General features: G+C 45.1%; 1 long non-coding RNA gene across 1 annotated transcript in view; it reads left to right on the forward strand.

The window, feature by feature from the left end:
• LOC130705624 (uncharacterized) overlaps window positions 1-27665 on the forward strand; it is an 83640-nt gene that overhangs the window by 51578 nt on the left and 4397 nt on the right. The gene's annotated exons all lie outside the window — the stretch shown is intronic.

A 27665-nucleotide genomic window follows, 5' to 3' on the forward strand; every position in this document is an offset into this window, starting at 1 on the left:
ACTTGGCCTGACTCACGCTCGGCAGGACACGTGTTTGGAGCTGCCTGTTACTGGGTGACGGAGCTCCTGTGATTCATTCTCACTCTCTTGCGGGGAATCCGTGTGACAAAATGGCCTCTGTGAAGAAGCACACACAGATGCCCATGTGGCAAAGAGCCGAGGTGGGATGAGGACAGTTGGGTGCCGGTGGGGTCCAACCACAGTGTCCGAAACCAGTCGACTGACCTATCCAGGTCCAGCTCCCCGGCTTTAGTCCACAGCAGGTGTAACACCCGCCCAAATATGAGAAGATGCAGAAGTAACCTGGTCATAAATGTCTTGTCTCTGAAAAGAGAAAAGATCTATAAAAGTGCCTGGCTCATGTTAAGACCTTAATGGATGTTTGTGGAAAGTACTGTTGTTGGAACGAACCCAGCCATAAAAGATCTTGTCTCCCTCCCTTCCTGACTCTTAGGTAGCTAGTAAATTCAGCAAGAAAAAAAAGAGTTGAACTACTCCTTGGACCTAATAATAATTTACTTTTGGTAGTGTTTTCCAGTTTATAGAGTGCTCCTAAATCAATAGCTCTTTTGATTTCTGATCAGCACTATGGAGGCATAGAATGGTAGAGAGCAGACTCAGAGATGGCCGGTGGTTTTCAAGGTCACACAGTCAAGGCAGTGAATGAGATCCAAGTTCAGCCTTCTTCCGGGGACACATGAGCTGAAATTACTGGACCTAGCTGGTCAATTTCATTTTTCAACACTTCAAGGGATCATATTGAGGCTATAATTTGATCAAAAGAAGATTATAGGTAAAAACATCACATACGGTGACAATGGGGGTTGGCCAACCAAGCCACCACTTCTTGAGACCATAAACGAAGGAGTGAACTAAGCCTCAGAACAGAGAACCCAGTGCCTGTGAGAAAAGGAACCTCACATGGTGGTGAGGGGCACAGGTTTGAAACCACATTCTGGCTTCACCAGTTTTGTTACCCAGACACTGGGGGTGATGTTACTATTATAGGAGATTAAGGCAAGGATCTCGGGGGCCACTGCATGCTCAGTGTCTAGCACGGTGCCTGGCACAAAGTAAGTGCTTATTAAAAGCTATTTTCTATTGCTCATCTCCTTTATTTCTTCTTATTTTATCCACTCGGCATCATCCTCTTCACTGTCATTTGCTCAGGAAAGTGTGGGGACCTCTCACAAAGACGGAGGATTTAGACTTGTGAGGAGGTGTGGAAATCCCTGTGGGATCCAGGGTCAGCTGACGTGGGGAAGGGAGGATGAATTCCTTTCTGCTTCACGTTTGAAAGCAGAGGCTGTTCTGGGTATGCTTGTTGTCTGCTTTCTCCACGTGCAGTTTATTGGTCCATCCATTCTTCATATATTCATTTCTTTCCTTTCGTTTGTTCATCCCCAGCCATTCTCTAGATCTGAATCCCAGGCAGCTCGACCAGTGCAGTCCTGACCCTCCACTGAGCTGGAGAGACGGTGCCGGGTCACAGGAACCATGGGTCACAAATGACCAGGGAGACTTTGCCCTGGGAGGCAGGCTGGGCTTGGGGTGGGTCGTCTTGAGAGCATGTGGTGCCAGAAGGCCAGGTGGTGATGTGAGAAGTGGGGTCCATGTGAGTCTCAAAGGCAGAGCTGCGATCAGAGCCCGAGTTAGCCAGCCGAACCAGAAGGCATGGCCCCAGGTCTGGCTTCCCCACAGGCTGGACGAGTTTAGAATGCAGAGGTCCCCACAAGGCAGCACCCACAGGCAGAGAGGTGGTGAGGCGGATGTCCAGAGGTCAAGGCCTTGGTCATGGAGGCTGGGGCAACAGGCACCTGTCTGGTTCCCACATTGCAATCTGGACATAGGACTTGCATGGAGAGGCCAAGAGAGGAGTTCAGAATCTGGGAATCTGGGTAAATGGTCCACCCAAACTCCCACCAGACACTGGAGGTGACCCAGCTCAGGGCCTTGAGCCCCTAACCTCCAGGCAGACCCAGGCTGGCAGATAAGTATCAATACTTTTCCAGGCAGGGCATGGCCTTCAGGGAAGGGAGCTTGCAGCTGAGGGTCATATAGGGAATCCCTTTAGCTCTCGAATACCCAAATGTATCCTTTTTTTAAAAAAACTTTTTATTTTATATTGGAGTATAGCTGATTAACAATGTTGTGATAGTTTCGGGTGCACAGCAAAGTGACTCAGCCATACATATACATGTATCCATTCTCCCCCAAATTCCCCTCCCATCCAGGCTGCCACATAATATTGAGCAGAGTTCCCTGCGCTATACAGTAGGTCCTTGTTGGTTGATCATCCTAAGAAATGAGAGGTAGATGTAAACTAACAAGAGGTTCAAGTTGAAAATCTTTTGATTTCTCAACCACTGCAGGAGTGATTGGCCCATTAATCAACTCTGTCAATCACCAGAGCATCCTTTGACCCCAGAAATCAATCACTATGGCTGCAGGTGACCCCTCTGTGTGGCCCAAACATCCCTCCTCTTATCTTCTGCTAAATCTTTGGAGCGCACCTGTGTGACAAGGCAGAATACATCCTTTGCTGTTTGTCTAGTTTCAACCAGTTCTTGCTGTAGGTGAATGTTGATTACAACTCTGTTGCCTAAAATGTTGATGGTGTGCTGTTGGGGAGAGTGGAAAATACCACTGGAGAGATGAATGAAGAGGGTGGAAAATGCAGCTCAGTGGGAAGAGCACTGAGTCAGGGTTTGAGAGACCTGAATTGCAGTCTTTGCTCTCCTATTAACTGCACCATCACCTGGATTGGTCTCAGTGTCCCTGACTGTTAAATAGGGGTAACACCTGAGTTCCTTATTTGACTGTCACAGCGATCTGATGAGATAATACAAGCAGAAGGATTTGGGAAACCAAAAGTCCTTAATTATTTCATTCAAAAGAATTTGCTAATAGCAGCCCATTGGTCGCTAACTAAATGTAGCTGGCCAGGGGAGGGTGACAGATAGGAAGGGCAAACAGAGCCGGCGTCACCCAGGGTCTTTGCTGCCCAGAGGATGAGATTGGGCCTCAGCCGTTATGAGAGGAGGAAGCAGAGCCGGAAGGACCAGGCAGAGGAGCAGGGCCTGGGAGAGAAACTGAGGCAGGAAGGATAAGGCAGCTCCCTCAGGTTCAACAGACAAAGGTTTTGTCCAGGCAGGCAGGAGCCTAGAAAACAGAGGTTCAGAGGTTCAGAAGGGGGACTGCTGAGAACCAGCCGGGAAGCCCCGCAGGCACCAGGGCGCGGGCATCTGAATAGAGAGCCGGCATTTTCCCCATCCCTTCTCTTTTCCAGACCGGATCCGAAAGACGACTGAGGAGACACCTAAGAACGCTCTAAGTAACGATAAAAAACTTGAGCGTGTGTTAGAGCCACCTGGAGGGCGTCTTAAAACAGAACTTGCTGGGCCCCCCTCTAAAATTTCTGATTCAGTGGGTCTGGGCGGGACCCTCCCCGGGAGAATTTGCATGTCTCTCTGGTTCCCAGGTGCAGCTCCTCTGCTGGGCTGGGGATGGTACTTAGAGAACCAGCACACGGTGGCAGTTGTTATGAATTCTTGACCCATGAAGGAAAAGGTGAGCGAGGAAGCACGTCAGGGGCGCCCTCGCTTCCCCCTCACCGCAGCAGGTGTTTTGACCTGGTTCCCTGCGGGCTCAGACCCACCCAGGGGCGGAGCCCTGGAGGGCATGGGGGCAGGGCTGCCTCCTCCTCCTGCAAAGCCTGTAGATCTTGGGCGGGGCCAGACCCCATGCCGATGGCCCGGTGCCCCCATCCACCTTACGGGTGCGCCAAGACTTAGGGGTGCTCAGGACAGGTTAGAACTGCCATTTACGGACGCCAACAGTGTGGGAGTAGTTTTTCTTTCTTGGAACATCTGCAAGTAGGAAAACATGTGCTGTATCGTGTGAAATCTCTCCCCTGGTGCTTCGTCTGCTTTCTTCCAGGCTTGAGGGTGGTTGTGATTACCGGGTTACATTTTCTCACTTTCTGATTCTTCTGAGCTAGTCGTGCACCTTCAGCTGGGGGAAGTTGGGGTGGTCAGTGTACCATCCATCCTGCATAACCCTCTTGGCACGGCCTTAGCAATGTGATTGATAATCCAGGGATGTCCTTCCTCCCCGCACCCCTTCCTCGCCTTCCCCCCATTGAGACCCACAGAAGCGCTACACTGTTCATTCACTATTTTCTAAATGCTCTGGTGGTGGGGAGAGGCTAAGTGGAATGTAAGAGGAAGTAAATTGTTACTCAAGCAGAGAGGATGGAGCGGGGGTGGGCGTGGCCTGGGCGGGGAAGTTTCTCTCAGCGAGTGCCTCCTAACTCTGGCTGCATCTTACCTCGTAGCTTTTATAAACATTTATGCTCAGGACGTGAGACTCTGATTTAAATTCATCTGGGATGGGACCCTTGGCACTGGAAAATTTCGGTCTCTTCAGGGGATTCTAGTGTGTAGTCAAGCCTGAGATTTGCCGTTCTAAACCAATTTTTCTAACCATACCTGGGTGCTGAGCACAGCTGCATGTTTGTGTGACTTCCTTTGAACAACCACAAGCCACGCTGAGGTGGGCTGGAGGCTGCCACCTATGGGGTGGGTTAGAAGTCAATGCCACAGTCTAAGTTTAGACAGGTAAGGCTAGGTGTCTTGAGACCAGGTGGGCAAGATCAAAAATGCAAGTTCAGAGAGCAGCAAAAAAATCCCCAGGCTGAGGATGACAGAGGCTGGGACCAATGCAGGAGCATGAGCTATGGGTCTAATGCCAAAAGAGCAAACTACCAAGGTCAGGTTGTCCCAGGCCCATGGAAGCAGCACAGGGTTAAAGCCTGATTCAGCCCAAGTCAGGAACTCCCAATGTCCCATGTTCTGGGCTGGAATCGAGTGAGTGGGACTGAACTCACCTGGGATGTTCACAGCCAGCATAGGAAATACGGGAAGCCAGGAAGTTCTTGAAAGAAGGGAGATGAAAAATTAAAAGTGCAGAGGAAATTGTTTGGTCTCTATCATGCTCAACACCAGTTCCGTTGTTGTTTTCATGAAACTGACCAAGTGTTTCTGATGTATAGAATCTTGTTAAAATGGTGACTCTAATTTAGTAGGTCTGGAGTGGGGCGGGGGGAAACCTGAGGGGCCCGAGACTCTGCATTTCTAACAGTCCCCCAAGTGAGGCTGATCTGAGGACCGCTCCTGCGCAGCAAGAACTTGGAGGACAGGGATGATGTCTACTTAAGTGCACCAAAGAACACCTGGCAGAGACCTGTTTGGTCACTATGGGTGTGGAGGCTGACCCATGATTTTCCTCAACCCTCAGATCATTTAAGGGAGTCTATGGTTTTTCCAGAAGGTTCCATTTTTTTGAGAGAAGTTAACTTTCTGCAGACGTAAGTAGAAGGACAGCATCATGCCATAAACAATGTCTACTTTACATCACCCCCTCCTTCCCCCACACTTGTCCCTTACAGAAGACGGAGAGCCTACAGAGTGAGTCAGGCTTGAGTTGACCTAGTGAAGCAAGAGCCACCAATAAGTAACCTGTTACCTGGGAATAGAGCAGCAATTCTTTCATAAATGAATGTCAATGAGGTATAATTTTCTGCTGTAGCAGAATTTCTACACCTGACGGTATTCTTAATATACTTTAATTAAGAGGTTAATCTGTTGTAGAAATTGCTTTTCTCTGAAGCCACCTGAAATCAATTTAAACTCAATTACAAGTGGTTAGCTATTGTTTATGTGGTTAAAGATTAGAGAATACATTTTTGCTTGTCAGGAGCCTTCAGAAGAGCAAATTTTGAATGTCATGATCAGAGGAGAGTCTGAATAGCTGGGTGCTCTTTAATGGGCATGGAGAAACCATTAGAAAATGTAATCAGTCCTATTTGATGACTTGACCTTGGGACTTTGCTTGAAAAGGGTCTAATCATGTCTGTCCCATAAGTGCCACCAGGATGGCTCTGCTGAAATTAATTGATCATTACGTGCTTTCTGAGAGCCTAATATACCCTATTTGATGGAATATAAATTGCAAAAATAATCTGTAAATTATATAACAAGCTTCAGAATACATTTGCCCTCTGTCTCTTTAGCACAGATTAAATCTGACAGCTAGTTTCAAAATGATCAAAAATCGCTTAACTCCTCCAATAGTTTGGCATGCTTGAGTTTTACAAAGAAAAAAAAAATCCATTGCACGGCATGTACCCACTCTGTAAATGTGAACTACAATCCATTTTTGCATCAGTAAAACGTCGAGATAAAAAGATGTCTGGAAAGGTTTTCTGGGGCTTGAATGCATTATTTTATTCAATTGCTTAGTAAGGTACTTAGCTGCTATTAAAATTTTGGATGTGTGTCAGAGACAAGGAAACTGTTTTGAATCCTCTCCACTTCCGCACTAAGTATATGAAAGAATTGCGTGCCTCTAATAGGCCAGCCAGCTTGCTAATGGGATACCCCATAGTCTGGTTGAGCGATCCACAATGACAGTGCCCTCCGCTGATTATCAGTGGGTTAAAGGTTTCTTGACATCCTTTCAGGTGTCAAAATGATGAATCTAATTTACCTCCTCTGTTTTTGTGTATTCTTCTGGGATCAAGACATTCTGCCATTATAGTGTAGACAATCCATGACATTTTGGTTAAAGTTGCAGGAAGTCTTCCTCTAGAACACTTCCCCCCTCCAGAGAATTATTAAAAGAATTTTCCTTTGAGCTGACACTTTTCGTATTTGAAACAAACCTTCCAAGATTTTCTTCCATACATGGTGAATGGTTAACTATTGAGTAGAAGTCCGTTATTCCTGCTTAATTGGCATCATGAGAGAGATCACATTTTTGAAGCCTGAAAAAAAAAGTGTGATGAAGTGGGCACACAGTAGTGTTTTGTATAAGAGACTGGGGCAGCTCCCTAGATGGCAGGATGGTAGTAGGTTTTCTGGGAACTGGACCGTTGAAAGCTAACATCTCTTGGAAGGTGAGTCAGGGGTGAAGCTCAGCTATAAGGGCCATATTTATTACGTTAGGGCTCTGGGTCAGGTACCAACTCTGTCCTTCAATAATTGTGAGCCTTTGGGCAGACTTCTTAGCTTCTTAAAGCCTCAGTTCCCCCAGCTGTAAAATGGAGATAATAATGAAGATTAACGGCAGTAGAGTGTATAAAATGCCCAGTAGAGTGTCACACACATACACTTACTAAGCTCTTCATCATAATTAAGCAAAGCACAAAATGATTTGGCGTCTCTGTTTTCTGAGCCCTAAATAGGGGTGCATGATTTGAGAAAGGTGGTTTTTCCTAGCTGGTGAAATTTTTGATATGAAGAGTCTCACAGTGTTACTGAAAGGAAGCTGTCTTTGATTTTTCCTATTTTTCATTTCACAGATACCCTTTAGGACAACTCCCTCTGGAGTGAGGATGGGGGTGAGGGAGAAAGAAGATATTTAAGACAAACTCTGCCCTGGGAGCAGAGCCCTGAGCTGTAGTCTTGGTTCAGCCGTAAACCAGCTGTGTGAGGTTGAGAGCAAAGGGTCCCTCCTTCTCTGGGCTCAGTTTATTTGTGTAAAACGACAGGGTTGAACAGATGTCTGTTAAGGTGGGTTAGAGCACTGAGATTCCACAGTTTTTCCTTGCTGGCCATCTCTGTAAGACCATTTCCTGCTCCACACCCAGGACGTGGTTGGAGGGTGGGCACACACAGGGCAGCCTGGACAGTGCGGTGACCCCATATCTGTGTGTTTCAGCCTCGTGCCCCCTGACCCCTCTGCTCATGGCACACATGGTCCTATGTGCGTGGCCACATGTGGGTGGCCATTCACTAAGGGAGGGTCACACAGCCTTTAAAAATCATGTCTGCTTTTGAGAAACATAAAACAAGAAGCCTACACTTCCTCAATTCCAATAAGCCTCCTCTACTTTATGATTTGGGGAGTGCCTGCTCTGCCCCACCCCATCTCACCCCCTTCTCCAAGGGAGAAGAGGTCACAGAAGAGCATCCTGAGGGCCAGATTCAGCCCACGGATGATATGATTCTACCCCTCCCCCCCGCAAAGAAATTCCACCACTGGAGGAAATTGCCAGCATTTAAGAATTGGAAGATTTCATATAGAACTCAGATTTCCAGCTTCTTTTGAAAAAATAACAAAGAAGAAACTATCGCCAGAATTTCTCCAGAAGGATGACCTGGCTGTTACATCAGAGGGTGAAGAGTCCGGCCGAGACAAGAAAAGGGCAGCACCCTGACTCTGTCTCCTTGAACCTCTTTGAACCAGCACAGACCATGGTGTCGACCAGTCACCCCGAAACCCTTATTGCAAAGGAGGCTGTTGGAGAACCTCACCCCGCCCCCTGGCTTGCTTCACTCCTTCAAGGTGCCTCCAGACCTTCCTGAGCGCGTGTCTGTGCCCCTTCCGTGGGTTCCTCTCTCAGAGTTCCAGTTCCTTAAGGGTCAGTCCTCATGACCATGCAAATCCCTCAAAGAAGGTCCGCGCTTTGGGATTTAAATAAGTTATAGGGACTTCCCTGGCAGTCCAGTGGTTAAGACTTTGCCTTCCAATTCGGGGGGGTGCAGGTTCTCTCCCTGGTTGGGGAGCTAAGATCCCACGTGCCTCGTGGCCAAAAAAAGAAAACAGAAAACAGAAACAACATTGTAACAAGTTCAATAAAGACTTTAAAAATGGTCAAAATAATCTTTTAAAAATAAGTAAATAGGGCTTCCCTGGTGGCGCAGTGGTTGAGAATCTGCCTGCCGATGCAGGGGACACGGGTTCGAGCCCTGGTCTGGGAAGATCCCACATGCCGCGGAGCGACTAAGCCCGTGCGCCACAACCACTGAGCCTGCGCGTCTGGAGCCTGTGCTCCGCAACAAGAGAGGCCGCGACAGTGAGAGGCCCGCGCACCGCGATGAAGAGTGGCCCCCGCTCGCCGCAACTAGAGAAAGCCCTCGCACAGAAACGAAGACCCAACACAGCCAAAAAATAAATATAAATAAATAAATTAATTAAAAATAAAAAAAAAAAAAAAAAAAAAAAGTAAATAGAGGCTTCCCTGGTGGTGCAGTGGTTGAGAATCCACCTGCCAATGCAGGGGACACGGGTTCGAGCCCTGGTCTGGGAAGATCCCACATGCCGCGGAGCAGCTGGTCCCGTGAGCCACAACTACTGAGCCTGCGCGTCTGGAGCCTGTGCTCCGCAACAAGAGAGGCCGCGATAGTGAGAGGCCCGTGCACCGCGATGAAGAGTGGCCCCAATTGCCACAACTAGAGAAAGCCCTCGCACAGAAACGAAGATGCAACACAGCCAAAAATAAATAAATAAATAAATAAATAAATAAGTTATACATCACTTTGCAAGAGTCTCTGAGCGCACGTTTTGTTATGAACAGAGAGGAGAGGGTTTGGGGACACAGAGGCTCTAGCCTGGGCTAGAGGATTAAACCAAGAATCTGGGAAGGGTGGGCAAGAGGCTGGGATAGGATGGAGGACCAGCAGCTTGCACACGTCTCCCTGGACTCGTAGTTCCGGAGGTCAGCAGGAAGCAGGTGAAATGGGGAGAGACATGGTCCTCTCCCCGCAGAGCGATTCTCCTGCCGGTTTCAGGCGCTGGTACTCCTAGCGCTCTGCTGTCTGCAGGAGAACAGAGAATCCTCATGGGCAACAGGACAGTGGCGAGGAGGTCTGGAAAAACCTCACTGCAATTCATTTGAGGGCAGGAGCACCTGCCAATAGCACGCTGCCCCTGGACCTGATTTTCCTCAGATGCTAAGTCGCCTTCCAGCTCTGAATTTCCATGATTCTGTTTTCCTTTGCTGTCCCAGAAGAACTGTGCCTTTTGGCCCCATGTGAGGGTTCATCCCTAGTGTAAACCCGCCTGCAACTTCCCACGACACACCACGGTTTGCCAGTCAGGCCACAGGTGAGTGCTGTTGCAAGCAGTCCTGAAGAAATTGTACCCGAGAGCAGGTTTATTAGAACCTCAGCATCACAAAATCCAAGCTCGTGAGGACCACACCACCGGTGGCTCACGTCAGCCCGTGGCATTGAGTGTGATGTACCGGTCGATGACTGACCTCAGACAGAGTCAGAGGCCATGACATCAATATCTACAGAGTAACCTCAGTCCAATATTCAGCATTACCTTGAATCAAGTCATTCACTTGAGAACTCAGCAACTGCACCGAATGCAGGAACAGATGCCTGACGAGGACACGTGCAGACAAAAGGAAATTCCGACCGAGGAGATAATCTCCATTGATTTAGTCACACAATGAAAGGTTTCACTCCTGCACGAAATACTTTAACAGGCAGAGGTTTTCTGCTTTGTACTCTAAACGCTGTAACTCCTTTTCCCTAGAAATAGCAAGCATACTATGTCACACTAAATTCCTTCTGCCCATTGAATCGTCTCGCGTGGAATTTTGGACATTCCAAATTTGCCTTTTCTCTCCATAACTCTTTTGTTCATTCACTGGGTACTTCAGCCAAATCCTATTGAAGGAAGGAAATGGGGCTTACGCTGCGTGCAGATGTGATGTGAGGTTTGCATTCTCCGGTAAAGCTGTCAGAATATTTTTTACAAAGTAGCTGCACCCTTATGCAACCATCATATCTGTATATTCTCCTCTAACCTTTTGTATGTATATTTATACGGTTGTAATAAAAGTTAACACATACTTTTTCATTTATCCTTTTAACTCCATGCACTGGTTACATAGGCTTCATTTTAATGAGTGGAGAAGAATCCATCAAATGAATATAAATACATGCCATTGTGGCAGATTGCAAAACTGACCCTAATTCTTCACCCCTCTCTGTTTCTGCATTCTTTGCGATGTGATTTTGTTGGCCCTCCCATCAGGGGATGGAGTTGATTTTCCAACCCCTGGAATATGGGCTGACCTTGTGACTTGCTCTGACCACCCAAATGTAGCAGAAGCAAGTGATGGTGTGCTGATTTCAAGCCTATACCTCAAGAGTACTTGAGGACAAGAGGCCTTGAGTACTTCTGCTTGCCTTCTTGGAACCCTGCTGTAGACTGCTATCATGAGAAAAGTCCCGAGCTAGCCTACTAGGGACTAAGAAACCATGTGGAGTGAGGGCCGGTCACCCCAGCCATTACAGCTGCCCCTTCCTGGACCACTCAGCTCCTGGTTATATGTCATCTAAAATCATGGACAGGTAATTTAAGTATATAATAATAAAAAGGATGATGATTATTGTTTGCTAACATTTATTGAAACCTTGTTATAGGTGGTCAATTAATCTGCTTCCTTCCTTCTTTTTAGACTTAATTATCCCTTTATTTACTAATTCCCATAACAAACATTTACTGAATGCCCTTAGATAGGTGTTTGATTAGATTCATTCACTCACTGATACCTCTGTGAGCTGGGCAGTGATCCATGTGTTGGGGATACGACAGTGAACATAAACAGTCCGTCCCTGTTCTTGGGGACTTTCCTGGCGGTCCAGTGGTTAGGCCTCCGCTCTTCCACTGCAGAGGGCACAGGTTCAATCCCTGGTTGCGGAACTAAGATACTGCATGCCACGCAACCAAAAGAAAAAAGTCCTTATTCTTAAAAAGTTTACATTCTAGTGGGGTGGGGGACAGACATAGACAAGTCTATGGCATGTCAGGTGGTAATAAGTGTCATAAGAAAAAAAAAAGAAAGAGTGATAGGGACAGAAGCAGAGTAGAAATAGTAAAAAATGTTTTTTGTGAAGGTGATCAGATAGAGGATAAATATAAATTTTTGTTTTGAAGTCTTGAAATTGTTAGAGTTTTTTTTTTCTTTAGAATAAATTCAGATAATCTAAATCTCTTTAGGGCATCATTTCTGAAATTTGGTCCCTAACCTGCTAAAATCCCCTCTGCTATGTGTTTGCGCACCTTTAGAGATGGTACCTGGAAAAGGAAAATAGTCTAAAGAAGCAGGAGTGTCTGACCCTGGAGGTCACCTTGTCCTTAACTTGTCAGACACCGTTTGCAGCCAGTCTGACGTCAATCAGCAAGGCTTGACATATGATTCATCTGTGTTCGTACCATTGTTGGTTCCTGTTATTGTTTTTCTCCTCACATTGTAGTTAATCATTTGTTTGAGTTTGGTTAAACACTCACGTGCCTTATTAGGCCTTTTCCTACAGTTTCATGTGGGCCAAACCCTTGGTGAAAATGTAGGTATGGGTCAGGTCTCTATCGGGGATCCAAGGCCCCTCTCCCATTCCCAAGGGGGCCAGCACGCTGGAGTGAGAGGTCAGAAGGAATAAACCCAGTTTGTAAAGCAAAATCACAAATATCCGTAGGTTGAAGGACAGAACGTGTCTCTCTTCCTACAAGCAAATTTTAGAGAATCTCGAAGGTTCTCTTTTTCCTCTGAAATTACTCTCAAATTTTAAAAGAATTCGATCCTGAGCCATTGACCTGAATCCACTGCAAATAAAAAGAGAAGGGAGGCCAACGAGGATTTAAGGATAAACACAGGAAGGACAGAGACCAGACTCCACAAGGATTTCAAAAACCCAGATCTGCTTACAAAGCACATTCTAACCCAAAGTTTCTGAGTTGAAAAGTTACCCCCTAAGATATGCAGACACAAAGGGAAGAGCTTAATGAAACTCTCCTCCTTCCTAGCCAGGGTAAGGCACAGTCAAACAGCAGGAGACCTTTAGCAAGTTTTTCTTCCTTTCCTTTCCTTTCTTTTTTTCCTTCCTTCCTTCCTTTCTCTTTCTTTCTTTCTAATATCCTCCTTCTTAGCTTGACAGCAAACAGGACAGATACTCTGGCCCTGACTTGCTCCATCTGGATTTGGAAGCCTTCTTCCTACCCAGTTGTCAGAAGGCTCTTTGTCCTCAAACACAGAAAGAGGTAGATCTCACTACCACCCACAGTATATTTCTGATCAGGCTCCAAATGAAATTTCAGACCAGCCTGGAGCCTTTCAAAGCCAGGCCGAGCCTAAGGCCGAGCGAGCCCTGCTTGCAGAAACGACTAATGACTTGTGGTAATCACCCAAGTTCAAGGAGCCTGCAAACTCTTGAAACAGGGCTTTGGAAATGAAGAAGAAGTTTCTCCTCTTAGTTCATCTCATCACCATCTGGTTAGATTTTATCATCCTTACTGCTCTATGATTAATTTTTTATGCCATAGATCTCTGCTAATTAATTGTAATTCCTGGGAACAGGAAATTTCAGCGGGACCAGATCTGATTATTGGGAATGGTAAAGTTGGAGAACGGTTCTTTAAGAGACGTTTCTTGGGATTGTCAAATTTCAGAAGCTGAATGGAACCACTGAAATCAACTGGTTCAAAGAGTTCACTAATAGATGAGGAAGCCTGTGAGAGTTAGCCCAGCTGGCTAATAGCAGAGCAAGGACAAAAATCCCAATATCCACTTCCCTGGTCCAGTGATGTTTGTACCAGGCTCCACTGCCTCGAGAACTGGTTCAAACCAGAAGCAGCCACTCCTCTCCGTTTGGGTGGGATCATCAACTCCAGGATGGAATTTGGTCAAATGTCTCATTGCATCATCACATGGCTTTGAAACTCCAAGTTCTTTGGACACAGAGTTCTTATCTACATGATGTGAACCAATAAATTCTCTGGAAAAAAAATCAGTCCAACACTTGGCTGGTGTCTTGGAGGGGAAAAAAAAAAAAAAACTGGGTGATTAAATTTTTAAAACTGAATTAAACAGCTGTGTTTGCATCCTGTAGACACTCCTGTCATGCCTGGACCAAGCTGTCTGAAGCTGGGGTTAAGTCACAGAATTGTATGGAAATTGTACGGTGGTTCTGTCATAGCGGCAAGTGACATATCAGCCCTTGGTTGTTGTTCAGGGTGATGGGGAAGGTCCAGGTTTTAGTCTACTGGTTATTAAACTGTCAGGCTACATTTCACTTTTGAACAGTAGAATGTTTTTTTTCAAATAAAATAGTTATGTGTCATCTCTACACGTAAAATAGATAAGGGCGACATTTTATGCTTAAAATGATAAATTTCCCCTCTCTAAAAACAATAAATGAGAAAAATAAAATGGTCTGATTGAACTAACATTTGCACTTGTGAGTTAGAAGAGTCATTTTTAGTCTTAGAGCCGCGTCAACACGTGATTCGCCTCCCTATGTGGATTTACTGGCACCATAACTGATTCACCTGGTGTAACACGTGCTCAGCCCACGGTCTGGCTGGCTCATGGGAAGTGTGAATACATCAATGGCTCTTAGCTTGTGAGCTTCAGAAAGGCAGGAGCTACATCTTAATTCACCATGTATCCACCCTTCCCTGAAATCACCTACTACCATGACTTTCACAAAGAAGGCATCCGATGAATGTTGGTTGGATTAGGAGGTAATGAGTTGGTACTTGATGAGGTTGAGTAAGAGTGGTCCACGGGAGAGCTCAGAGCAGCGGAGGGCTGTAGCCAAGTCGGTGAGTTCAATGGGATGCTCTAACTACAGTGTGATGCATGAGTTAGAACCAAATGTGTCAGCCTGCTTCTTACAGATTCTTCCTCCTTGCGGTGTATGTAATTAACGGCATTCTCTGGTCCATGTGGTCATCAGGGCAGGGACATTTTTCAGCTCCTTCTCTAGCTTTATAGATTTTTATCTCCTCTGTGGGCCTTTGGGCCTCTTCAGATCAGCGCCTTGATTTGGATCTTCATCATCTTTCACCTGGACTATGGCAGTGACATCCAAGGAAAAGTATACCTGTCTCAAGAGTCTACCTTTGCCAGTTCATGCTGTGCTTTGTTAGAAAGTTTCTTTTCTAAAACTCAGATCTCGTCAATGAACTCACCTGCTTCAGAGCCTTCAATGGCTCCCTAGTGTCTGTAGGTTAAATTTCAAACTCCTTTACAGGGCATTCAAGGTCATGCTTTTCCTTCACTGCCACTGCCCCCCACCTCATGTGACCATTAATTTACCTCCATGGAGGAGACAGTTCTCTTTGGGGCCTCTGCTCCTTTCCTCGTGTTATTTTCACCTGAAATGCCCTGGCACACTCTTTGCCTTTTGCGTCTGTCTCCCAGCGGAGAGCACTGCCCATCACGACAGGTAACATCTCTCACCATTCTCTTCCCAGTGTTTAGTCCAGGGTCTAGCACGAAATATGTATCCAATAGATATTTGTTGAATGAATAAAAAAATAAAAGGCTGATAACTATGGTTTGCATTGAATTAAAAATCAAATATATTTTCATTACTAGAAGAGTGAGATGGCTCAGTTCAGTTCAGTGCCATACGTAGTGGGAAACGCGAAGAGTGATAAGGCAGAATCTCTACACTTTAGAGGGTCAGTCGGAAACAATCAGTGATGGCAAGAAATATGAAAACGATCAAAAGAAAGGGGCCAACTAGAAGAGGTAAACCCAAGCAGTGATCTTCTTACTGAATTCCCTGCCTGTGATTTCTGTCCCCTCCAATCTGTACATGTTTCTCAGATTCATCTTCTCAAATACCCTTTTGGCTATATCAGCTCTCATCTTAAAAACCAGATGTCCTGAGGTCCTTGTCACCTACAGATAGAAGTCCAAACCACTTATTCAAGCCATTTATTCCTCCCATAGGATCCAGTCTTTGGCTGCTATGACCTGCCCTTGTGGGATTCTGTCTTGCTCTGGGGAGCTTCTCCCATACCACCAGGCTGTGTTGGTCCATTCTTGGAAGAATGCAGAGAGCTATGGAAACCCTGAGGCAGCAACACTGTCCTGGGAGCGGTCATCGTCTGCACAGTTATGTGACACCTCACTTGTCTGATTCTCAGGAGGCAGGGCTCAGTGTCATATACTGAACACTGTTTTCTATTTCTTTTTTTTTTTTTTTTTTAGTTCTTTTCTTAAATTTATTCTCAGTTTTTTTAAGCTGAAATATAGTTGTGCAGATCACCCCCTCATAGCGTACATTCAGAGTACTTCTGCCTGCAGGAGCCTCAGGGGAATAACCGGGGTTTCCTCTCCTGGCCTCTCCCCCTACAATCAGGATCTACTCAGATACTGTCTAGCTCAGCTTCCATGTCTCCCAAAGTCTGCCCCCTCCCTACTCTACAGCAAAGATTCTAGCATTCAGAGCTGTGAGAATCACCCAGGAATTGGTTCAAATGCATATTTCTGAGCCTTACCTTGGAGAACTCTGCATTTTAGATCAGCATTCTGGCTGATTTTGATGCAGGAGGTTCACTGCCTACACTTTGAGAAACATCTTAAATGTGGTCATCAACAGTTCTGCGTATATTAATTAATTCATTCATTCATTCTTGTATTTAGTCACAAACACAGATATTTCTTCTACAGCATAGCTTTTTTTAAAAATTTTTATTTTATTGATGTATAGTTGATTTGCAATGTTGTATTAATTTCTACTGTACAGCAAAGTGATTCAGTTATACATATATATACAGTCTTTTTCATATTCTTTTCCATTATGGTTTATCACAGGATATTGAATATAGTTCCCTGTGCTATATAGTAGGACCTTGTTGTTTATTTATTCTATATATAGTAGTTTGCATCTGCTAATCCCAAACTTGCAATCCATCCTTTCTCCACCCTCCTCCCCCTTGGCAACCACAAGTCTGTTCTCTATGTTACAGTAGAGCTTTTATAACAAGACTTGCATATGATGGGATCAAGAAGAATGAGTTACATCTACTGTTATTAGTTATAAACAATTGTCTTCTAAAACCATCCAGTAATCATACATCCTTAAGGAAAAAAAAATGCTCAAGTTTGTCCCGCACAGCTGCTTGGAAAAGCTGTGTGATTTATTTGCCCCTCAGTGAATGATAAGAAAGTATGAGGAATCTGCCCTTACCAGGTAAGGGGAAAAGAAATACCCCACTTAAGCTAGGTGGATGGATTTGCTCAATGATGTTTAATTTTTTAAGCTATGCTCTTATACATATATTTTAAATTCCAAAAGGAAAAAAATAACCTTGGAATTGCACATCTGAAAACTTAGCCTAAAGCCCTAATATGATTTTTGATAACTAAATATTCATTAGGAACACAACCCTCAACGCACAGAGAACAAATTGTATTGGTTCATTGAGCCTACCAAGTTCCAAGTACTATGGTAGAGACACAATGATAGCATTAACTACAAATTTACAGGACTTACTTTCCTGGCTTCGGGTTTTGTCAGGGTTTAGTGGGTGGTGACATATGATAACCATATTTTCCCATATAAAATCATACATGGTCTTACAAATTTGAAAGTGAGACTATTCTTAAAATTCCTGGATGCATGTTCCTCTTTCCACATGAATTCACCAATTTGGACAGACTGATCTCTTCACGGTCCCTAACCTTGCCCCACACCTTCCTCCCACCTCTCCTTAGCTCATGCAGTTTCCCATTCTTGGAATACCCTCCTTTCTATTGTTCTAACCACCTAAGCCTAACTTTTATCCAAGATCCAGTTAATGTTCTACTTCTTGGTGAAGTCAACCTAAGCCATCTCAGACCACATTGAACTTCAGCATAACTCTGTCCCTTATTGTTTACACTCTTACTTGGCATTTAACAGATGCCAAGGCAGCATTACAAACCTTCTTACGTACAGATCCCATTTCCCCAATTACACTACTGCACAGCCCTTTGGAGGGCAGTGACCATGCCATATGTATCCTTGCATTCACTAGACTGATTATAGGATCAGACCTATGGTAGGTACTCCTTAAATTTAAGGTATGAATGAGAACGTGGACATTGTCTTTATTCTTTTTGTGTGTGTGTGTCAAATATTCTCTGTGGTTGGCCCATTCTGTTGTGCAGGCTCTGAATTCCACTCATGTTCTGTGACATCTAAAATTTCAGTGATGGGTGTTGTCAAGTTCAAAGCTATCTCCTGGGGTAACGTCCATTTCAAATCAAGAGCCACAAACTCATATGCTTTCTGGGGCCAGTCAAGTAACCTCATAGGACAGTGCCCACCCAGCTCCGTATTCTTGCTATGAGGGAATACAAGCTAAGCCCAACCTACCCGTCAGAGCGGAGCGTGTTCGTGCCCAAGGTGTACACCACTAGGGCTCTAACTCTATCAGCAATCCATGGTCTTTGAACTCACTGCTAGGGCAGTTTGTTCACTGGTTAAGCCCCTCTTGCCACCCTGACCCGAATGCAAATGCCTGTCTGGACCCAAATGCAAAGACCCATCTCCAGGTCTACCCTAACCTTGGTTGACCTGTTTGCACAGAGTCAGATTGATTCTCAGTTATCAATAAAGTCTCTCCGGGCAAGGCTTTTTGTTGGCTTCCACCTCTGCCCGGAGTTCCATGGCCAATGGTGCTCATCAAGCTCTGACTCTCTGCTGCCCTCAACAGGCCTTTGACCTCATTGCCTTTGCCATTTAGCCTGGTTAACTCTTGGCCTTCCAGATGAGATAAAGGTCTTATGGTCTGAGATAGATTAAGTATTTTGTGTCAAGTGCTTTTGTGTGTTTGGTCATTAATTTTTGTTCTGGTTACGTGTGGGGAGGTGCTTTCTTCTTGACTTACTTGCAGTTATTGTAGGTACATTCTGGTTTTTTCCGCTTCTGTACCTACCATCTTTTTTTTCCTTCTATTTAACATAGCAATGCTATGAAGTAGAAGTCAATTATCTTGGTAAAGACAGTATGGTTTAACTGAAAGCATGTGACATTTGGAGTAAGACAGATCTGAGCTTTAATCCGGACTCTACCAGTTACTGGCTCTATGAACTTGGGCAATATTTTTCTGTTTTGTTCCTCTCTGAAAAGGGCATTATGTAATCATATGCAAGCAAAACTGACTCATAGATGGTGCTTAATACTGGGTTTTTTCCCCCTTCTTCATGAGGTGTTTTCACTTTGAGTAAGGTAGCCAGTCGTCAGCTTTCTTGCTATAGAAATTAGCAGTCACTGCGTGGGAGACATTTGTAATCGACTTCTCCCCTCTGCTCAACCTCCTTTGTTGTCTTCAGTCTGTGGTCTCTCAGATTCAGGAGAGAGAATACACATCGGGCAGACGTTTAGTCAGCAAGCCCAGCACTTTCTCCCACTGACTAAAGGACCTTACTTCACCTGCAAGCTCAGGAACTATCCTTTGACTGTGAGCCACAACCCTCATGAAATGTTAGTTACATGAAAACTAGGCAGACTGCTATGTCCTGTTAAACAAAACTGGGTCTGGAAGGGCTCGTTGGAAGGCTAGGTGCTAGTTTCTAAGCATAACAGCCATATGTGATTCTGCTACCAACACTGGTCCAAGGCAAGACCTGATCTCCATGACCATCTGTTGAATTTTCACTGTCAGAGACTTTACGTATCATATCGTTTAATCATCAGAAGAGCCTTGTGTGTTAGGCTCTCATTCCCATTTTACAGATGAGGCAACTGAGGCTCAGAGAGGTGGAAGTAACTTTCTCAAGGTCATATAACTAGTAAAGGTCAGAGCTGGGATTTGAAGCAAGGTCTGACTGAACACAAGGTGTTGTGTTCCACTACCTCTAAAAACAAGGGGTCTGAGAGCCACCCAATGGGGAGGGCAACCTGAAGGGATATAGATCTTCACTTGGCTCCACAGGGAGACACAGGTATCGGCACCTCGTTGCTCCATGGGGGTTCTTAAAAGCTAGATTGAAGGCCGGTTTTAACTATAATACAGTAATAATGTCAGATCATAGCCTTTTGTCTGTTGCTGATCCAGTGTTGATTGATAGGTTACATTTTTAAAGATTGCATCAGTAATTCATGCTAATTCATTACTCCTGAATTAGCGTAATGCTTCAAATCATCTTGTTGTAATTCAGCATAATTATCTATAATTAAAAATAAATTCCTGTAGGGTGAGAATATTAATTCCTATCCAAATCTCTTTATTTCAGTTGTGCCTATCAACCATTACCCAGCTCTCACTCAACAACTCTGAACACTTATTGTGGAACTGACTTTGCTCTGTCCAGTGAGTTTACACTTCCTATACCATGGCATATTCTCTCTTTGGGGTCAGCATTTCTCTGTGTATTTTGCATTAGTAAATGTTCTTAAAGTTAATGGCTTTTGTTTGTTGTGGTTTGATTCACTCAGAGATTCTGATGAAAGCTATGAAGCACATTCAAGGACAAAAACACACAGGTTCATACGCATAGATTGTGCATGGAATTTCAGGATAAGCAAGGAACCCCTAGGACCTTCTAAAGTGGGGTTCACAGACCATCAGCACCAGCATTGCTGGGAGCTTGTTGGAGAGGTAAATCCTTTGGCCCTAAATAAGAAACTCTGGGTCTGAGGACCAGTAATCTGGGTTTTAACAAGCTTTCCAGATGACTCTGATGACCAAAAGTTTGAGAACCGTGACACGAGGAGGAGTTAAGAACCTTGCCCTGGCAGGATGCCATTCACATCCTGCAATAAATATCAGCTCTGTGAGAGCAGAAAGGGTAATGGATCCTTGCAAGCTCTGGTCCCGTTACCTTCCCTGGGTGCTAACGACTGCTTCGTGTTTCAGCGCAAGGATCCATTTGCTCGCCGGCAGCAAGGAGGGCGCTGGTGGCACCATCACTGAACCTGCTGGGACACCCCAGGTGCCTGGGAACATTCCAGAAGATTCAGGTGGTGATAGAAATGGGCAGGTCCTCTCCCTGCGTCCATACCCATCCTTAGATTGCTCTTCAGCGCCCCCTGTCCTGGTCTAGGAATCATCCTTGCCCTTGAGGCCAGAGTGCTCTCTATAGCAGAGCCCGAGTGTGATTAGGGAGAGCACAGTTTGGTGCTTAGAGTTTCAAGAAGTCAACTTTTGGAGTCAATCTCTAAGTTTTTCCATGCAGGAAATTTGACCTCTCATCCAGGTAACTCGGTCATTAGACCTGCGTTTTTAACTATGTTTCCATGTTTAAGTTTTATTGTGTGAGGAAAAATTACTTAGATTCATAAAAAAGTTCTCACCTGAGGCCCGAATCTTTCTCGAGTAAATGCTTTGACATGCAGTTTATTGCCCTAATCAGCCACAGTTATTTGTCCTCTCCCAGCTCTCATCCCTTCTCGGCCTAAACCCGCCCACCATCCTCACAAATTTAGTGCAAGGAACTGAAAAACATATAAGAAGGTTTTGTAAAGTGAGCTTCTATTTAGAGATTTATTGTGCCTATGTTTGTGTGTCCTCTTTAAAATGTGAGAACCTGGAGGGGGTCATGTGTTTAAATTTTGTTCATTTTACTATTTCAGTGCATTAGCATTTACCCTGAGCATTGCAAGGAAGGTGCCTATAGGAGTATGGAAATGGGATTATTAATTATGTTGACCAGTTGGCTTCTCTGTGTTCAGTGGCCACATCGCTTAAAAATTCATGTTCTTCATTTCAAGGAAGGACCAGATTGGAGAATGTAAAAAAATAAAAAATTAGGGGCAGAGTTGAGATAACTTCAAAAAGGGAATCGACATCCTCTTTATATAAGCCCCTCTGTCCTGAATGTTTTCTCACCCTTCGGGAGACAGTCAACCTTCTGTCCCTTCTTTAAGACCCAGATTAAATATTATGTGCCTTTATACTAACACTGTCTTTGGTTATACTTTTATTGTACACTTACAACGTTGTTTTGTAAATATCTGTTTTCAGGTCTGTTTTCCTGGCATTCTGTGAGCTCCTTAAATTCAAGACCTGGGTTTTATTCATTGCTTTGCCTTCAGCACCTAGCACATCAGAAAGCTCAACAAGCACTCCTTGAGTTCAGAGATGTTAGCACACAGACAATTGTCCTGTAGTGCAACAGGGGGCATTGAGGGATAGGCACGAAACCCACTTTTGCCTAATGGGCAGCTTAGTAGATGCAGTCAAAGGCTAGCGACTTCTCTTAGTCCTACTGGCGACCAGGAAACCAAGATCCCTTTTCACAGAGAATCCATTCCCTTCCTACACTGCAGGAGAACTTACTCTCTGAAAAAGAAAAATAATAAGAAGAAGAAGAAGAAAAGAGGTTATTTAACTGAATATTTGAATGGGTCCCAAACTGCTAAGCGCTTTATAGGAATCTGAAAATACAAGTCCCCTGACTTTGCTTCTCCCTCCAGCTGATACCCCACCTCTCTTCTCTGCTGAACAGCTGCTTCCGTTTCTTCAGCCCCATCGGTCCACTGAAATGGTTTTTGCCACGACGACCAGTGGTAACCCTGGCTCTCTCTCTAGGAGTCTGCGATTCTCTCCTTAGCTGACTTCTCAGTGGTACTTAGTGCTGTGGATCACTCCCTGCCTTTTGAAGCTCTTCCCTTCTTTTATCAAAGCACCTATTTTTGTAACTATTTTTTAAAAACTTGTTGTTTCTTAGAAGCTAGCCTGCCTGAGTATTTTAAAGTCCTTGTTAGTTGCCATGTTTCCTTCATGTGAATTTCTCTAACAGTTTTGGAGGAGAGAGGGGGCATTTCAGTACCTGCATAACCAACACATTCCCATTGTTCACGACTCCACCCAAACCGTTTCCTTGTAGTTCTTCGAGGTGATATTCTCCTTTCCAGCCCCGGGGTCTTTACCACCTGGAGGTCTCCCTTCCCATCTTTGCCTTCAGAGCTCAGCACAAACATCTCTCCTCCTGGGAGCCTTTTCTGGCCATCTGATCACCTCCATGCTAGGTTAGTTAGCTTTATTACTGTTCTGCCAGGACCAGGTACTTTTCCTTCAAAGCACTTATCCAAGTGTCTAAATGTAAATCTATTTCTGGTGATATGATTAATACCTGCCTTCCCATTGATGGTAAGCTCCATGAGGGCAGGGACCTGGTCTACTTGCTTAGAGTGAGTGCTCAAAAACTGTTGGCTAAATAAGTAATTTTATTATTTCATTGAATTTGTAAATCAATGCACAGAACTCTGACCTGACAATTCTTAGGGGGCTCCATCCCCCCTTCTTCTACATTCTTACCCAAACAATAAAGTAAAAACATCTGTCCTTTTGTTTCACTCTTCACCAAAGGGAGGAGAGCCTGAATTTATCTGGCAAGTTGGAGAAAAGCAACTCTGTTACATCCATCTACCTCGTCATGGGCCATGCCCTTCTCACAGCCTGCTTGTCAAAAAGTTTGTTGGGGCGAGTGAGTGGTCATGGGTGATTCCAGCTGGTTTGTAATGAGGTGGGTAGATCTGCCTATTTCCAGGGCGAAGCCCATTTGTCGACGGGTCTGAGCCATTTCTGCAGTCGAGCTTTATCAATCAGTCTGACATTTTGACTTCCATCTCTCTGACCTTTTAATTTTCTCAGTGAGTCAGTACTTCGGATGCTAAAACTTAGGTGTTAATTTAGTCCTCTAACAAAAATGGCAGACTTCTTAGATTTTTTTTCCTTTCCCTGTTATAATTGATGCCCTTGTTTCCTGAGCTGACTAGGTCAGAACAGTTTTTCTCTTTTCTACAAATCATGGTATAAATCTTACTGAGTTTCCTTTTTCCTTGGAAACTCCTTCCCTAGTCAAGTAGTGGAAGTTTCAATAACTCCTAATGCCATCCCAGAGTCACTGATGAGATGAGTCTTTCACATCTCAGCTGTCTGCCTCACCCCGACTTCTGGTAAGAGAGCTGTGGCTGGCAGATCATGCTCTGAACTTACCAACAATCTCCCCCACCCATGGAAACTGAATGACCTGCAGGTTGGGGCAATTGACCTGAAGGCAGAGACTCAAAGGAATCAAATTTCTACCTGGCTTGCAGCCTATGAGGTAGACTGGCACAAAATCAGTGCTCAAAGAAGGTCAGAAAATGATTAACCAGGCCAAACAGAATTCTTCTCAGAGAGAACTGAATCCGAAGTGTCGGCAAGCATCCACTAGCTGGAAAGGAGGACCCAAGAAGGGAAGTGCACAGCGAAGCTGGAATCTGATCATACCTGAGTCTTGGTAAAGGGGGAACACCAGAGAGAGATGGCTGATATCCTGCTGCTGGTTGTTAGATGGATAACCAGGCTGCTAGAACTGCCTTGGATTCCAAGTGTGCCCGTGCCCCGCATCCAATACTACTGGGAGCCCATGTACACCTTTGTCCTCTGCAGCCAACAAAGCTCAGTGAAGACTCTCACAATTCAGGATGCTTCTGTTTGTCTCTCCTGAATTCCCTTTCTGTTTCTCCAGCACCCTCGAGGAAACGTCTACAAGGTATTCCCTAGCACAAAACAAGAGCATGTCTCTATTTCCTACCGAGCAACTCTATCCATGGTCTTGGTTTACTCCCAACTTCACACATGACCTTGTTGGCCACAGGAGCCCATGTACTTGATGTGGTGGAATAGAGCAAATGGCGTGGGCCAGAGGTGGCAGACACACAGCTTGCAGGCTGATCCCGGCCCTTCCAATGCGCCTGGTTTGGTTCACACATATTTGTAAGAAAATTTTTTGAATTCATTTCTCACACTTAAAAAGATGAAGACTCCCCATAAAAATCCAGATTCCTAGATTCCCTGAAAAATTTGAACAACCCTCCACAGCACTGGGCCTCCTTTCCCTGAGTGCAGTCATTGGTCAGAGCTGAGTAATGGCCACCCCTTCCGTTGAATACACCCTTAGCTCTAGTTCATCCCTGGCCTGCCTCCATCACTTATGTGCCTCTCTGATCCCTGTGGTCACTGGACTTTGAACTCACTGACACAGAAAGAATGAGGGAGCAGATAGATGAGGAAAAGAAGCAGTTATCTCTTAAGCCAAGGCAAGAAAGAGAATTAAGGAAGGGATGCAGCCAAGAGAGGATATAACAAGTGATGCTAAGGGTGGGGGCCCAGCAGTGCCATTGAATTTGATTAGGAGGGGGTCACTGATGGTTTCCATGAGTCCAGAAGCCAGATGGCAAGAGGATAAAGAAGCTGATGGTGGTCAAGTTGGATATTGGAAATTCAAAGAACTGAGTCATGAAATGCAGAAGAGAGATATGACAGTTTCAGAAATATTAAATAATGACCATTGCTAATGTCTTCAGAATTTCAGAGACTTACAAAAACTTCAAACAAAGAAGGGTAAGCCTATTATATAAGGGAAAAATAGATATTGTCCCAAAAGGAGGTGATATTTATTTATGGAAAATACATAAGTTGGGATGGAGAGTACTGATTACTTCATGGGGATGGTTAGTCTTCTAGAGCTAGAGAGAGGTGGTCTGTCTCCTCTGAGATTTGCAAGTTCCTGTGGCATTTTGTCCATGTTTTAGTTTTCCTATCAAGATGGAGGGACTCTGAAAAAGTTTTGATTCCCAATTGGTAACAGCACTTCCTTTTAAAAAATGTCCCCGTGATAATTTTTTTGGTCGAATATTATCCTGTGGCCTGTTTCATTTTCTCAGTGCTCTTCAGAATATCTCATATGAAATAAGCACCTTGGATTTACGTGAAGAAATTTGCTTTACAGAAAATACTGTGTAATAGCCATTAAACATTATTTGGTCTGTCTGCATATAATCACTATGAATTATGACTTCTGTTTACAAATCCATGTGCCTCAACCCACAACTGCTGAGACTTTATTCATTCAAGACCTTAAAGTGGACTTGGTTTGTGTTCTGCTTCCTTACCATCCTGGGAGTCTTACTAATGCACCCACTTCTGTCTTCCTCAGGCTCCCAGACTAGAAATATCTGCTTTCGCATAAATACTTAAGTATTCACTAGGGCTAGACCTTCTCAGGCAGCTATGACCAGCTCCTGATGGAGGCTAAGAAAATTCTTTCAGATTCACTCACGTGAAATATCACCTCTTCTTTCTTTTGTGGCCTCAGGCTTCTCGCTTCCTGCTTTGTTGAAATCCATAAGTTATCAGGTAAATTTTGCTTCTCTGGCTTGATCTTTACCTGAAGCACCTGAATGCCTGAATTCCCTTCTGGGTTCAGCAGGGGAAGAGGGCTTGGCTCCTTTCACTGGTGGCTGCCATCTTGTTTCTACTCCCAACTCTCATGTTTTCCCAACCCTTTCTTGCTGGTCAGCTCCTTCTCCCAGCATTGACTCCCTTCCCTGTGGCAACTCCCACAATTCACAACTGGGAGTTTCTCTGTTTACAGTTTGCTGATGGGGAAGGTTTCAATTACACCTCAGCTGGTTCATCCTCTTTAATTTATACTCCCACTGACTGCTCTGTTCACCTATACTTCTAACTATTAGTCACCTACGTGGAAGGAAGATATTGAAAATATCCTTCTGGGTTGACCCAATTGTATGGCTCTTTTCAATAACAACTACTTATCTGAAAGGAAAATTAAAGTCTGAGGGCAGTGAGAGATTTATAGTATCCACAGCGTCAATGGTTTTTGGAGCTGGAAAGATCTTGGAGAGAATTTAATCCAAACTATTTATTTTCCAGATGAGGCTTGGGGAAGAGATGTGATTTACTCAGGATCATTTTATTAGCTAATGTCAGATACCTTGCCTTCCTACACAAGACCATTTCCACCCCAGAGTATTTATTGACACCATGGTTATACCTATATAGTCATACCTACATATAACCTAGTCATGTGTGTATGTGTGTGTGTGCGTGTGTGTGTGTGTACACCTGAAGAATGTTTTCCAAACCTGTCAGAATCTTATGAGATGCCTTAAAAAAAAAGGACAGTAGCGTAGACCCGTATCAGACACCCTGAAACAGAATCTCTGAGGCTGGACCCAGGAACCCAAGGTCTGGCCTGGAGAATGCTATTTTATATAATTCTCTTGCCCTCCCCCCCCTCTTTTTTTCTCTCCCATCAGGCACTGCATTTCCTAAGACTGGCTGTTACCTGTGTGAAAGGGACGCCAGGTAGACTCACCACGCTACGTTGTCATGGCAGGAACCAGAAACCCGGGGGAGAGAGGTGTGCAGGTAGCAGCTGCCTGCTTGTGGCTCTGTGCACAAGGCCCTGTATCTTTAAGCAGAGCTCGGCGAGCTTAGAGACGGGCTCTGTTTGCTCGTCTATGTGGAGGTGGCCACCAGCCTGTGAACAGGACCTGGAGCCGTGGGCGTTCTCAAGGGAAGCTGCCACATGAGTCAGGCCTGCAGAGGATTGTGAGGCAGAGTTCTTGACATGCTCAGCGATGATTCAGGGGCCCAGCTGAGACCTCGGTGTGCCAGGCTGACCAAGTAACCCACTCTGCCTGCCCGGAGTTAGCCCTGTCTGGACGGTAGGGAGTCGTCCTGACTCGGACGACCATATCATCACCACCAGCAGTCAGAACGACGGACAGGAAACCATTCTCCCGGCAGCAGCCATGGCATGTGGGCACAAGGAGAGCCGGGGAATTGTGGGTTCACACGGTCTGGGGTGACCAGCTCCCCGTGCATGAGCATATCAGTAAGGCATTAGTGCTAGAAAGCCCACGAATTCACCGGTTGTATCCCCAGGGGTTACTCATCAGTGTGATACACGGGTGAGGGATGTAAATCCCTTCATGCGTTTAGGGATCGAAAGTCTCCTCTGTGGTCAAGGACTTGGAACAGCCCTACGTGAAAGCAGTGAGAATGACCCAGTGACCCTGGGGCTGCCTTGCAGCCCTGCTCTGAACTCCAGACGCATCTGCAGTAGTTCAAGTGCCCTTTATTCTTGATCCTCAGGAGGTGATCTATTGGCCTCCTTTCCCCTGCAGATACCAGGGTGGGGCAGAGCTCGTAAATAGTCATCCTCTTCTCATCTCATGGCTCTGATGGCGCCCAAAGGCTTGCTGTCTTGCAGGCCAACCAGAGGCTGAGGAATAATAGAAGGAACCGTGTGTCACTCAGATTGTTCTGGCATCACTTTCCCTCGA

Source organism: Balaenoptera acutorostrata, chromosome 18 (assembly GCF_949987535.1).
Source record: "Balaenoptera acutorostrata chromosome 18, mBalAcu1.1, whole genome shotgun sequence".
NCBI classification, from domain to species: Eukaryota; Metazoa; Chordata; class Mammalia; order Artiodactyla; family Balaenopteridae; genus Balaenoptera; species Balaenoptera acutorostrata.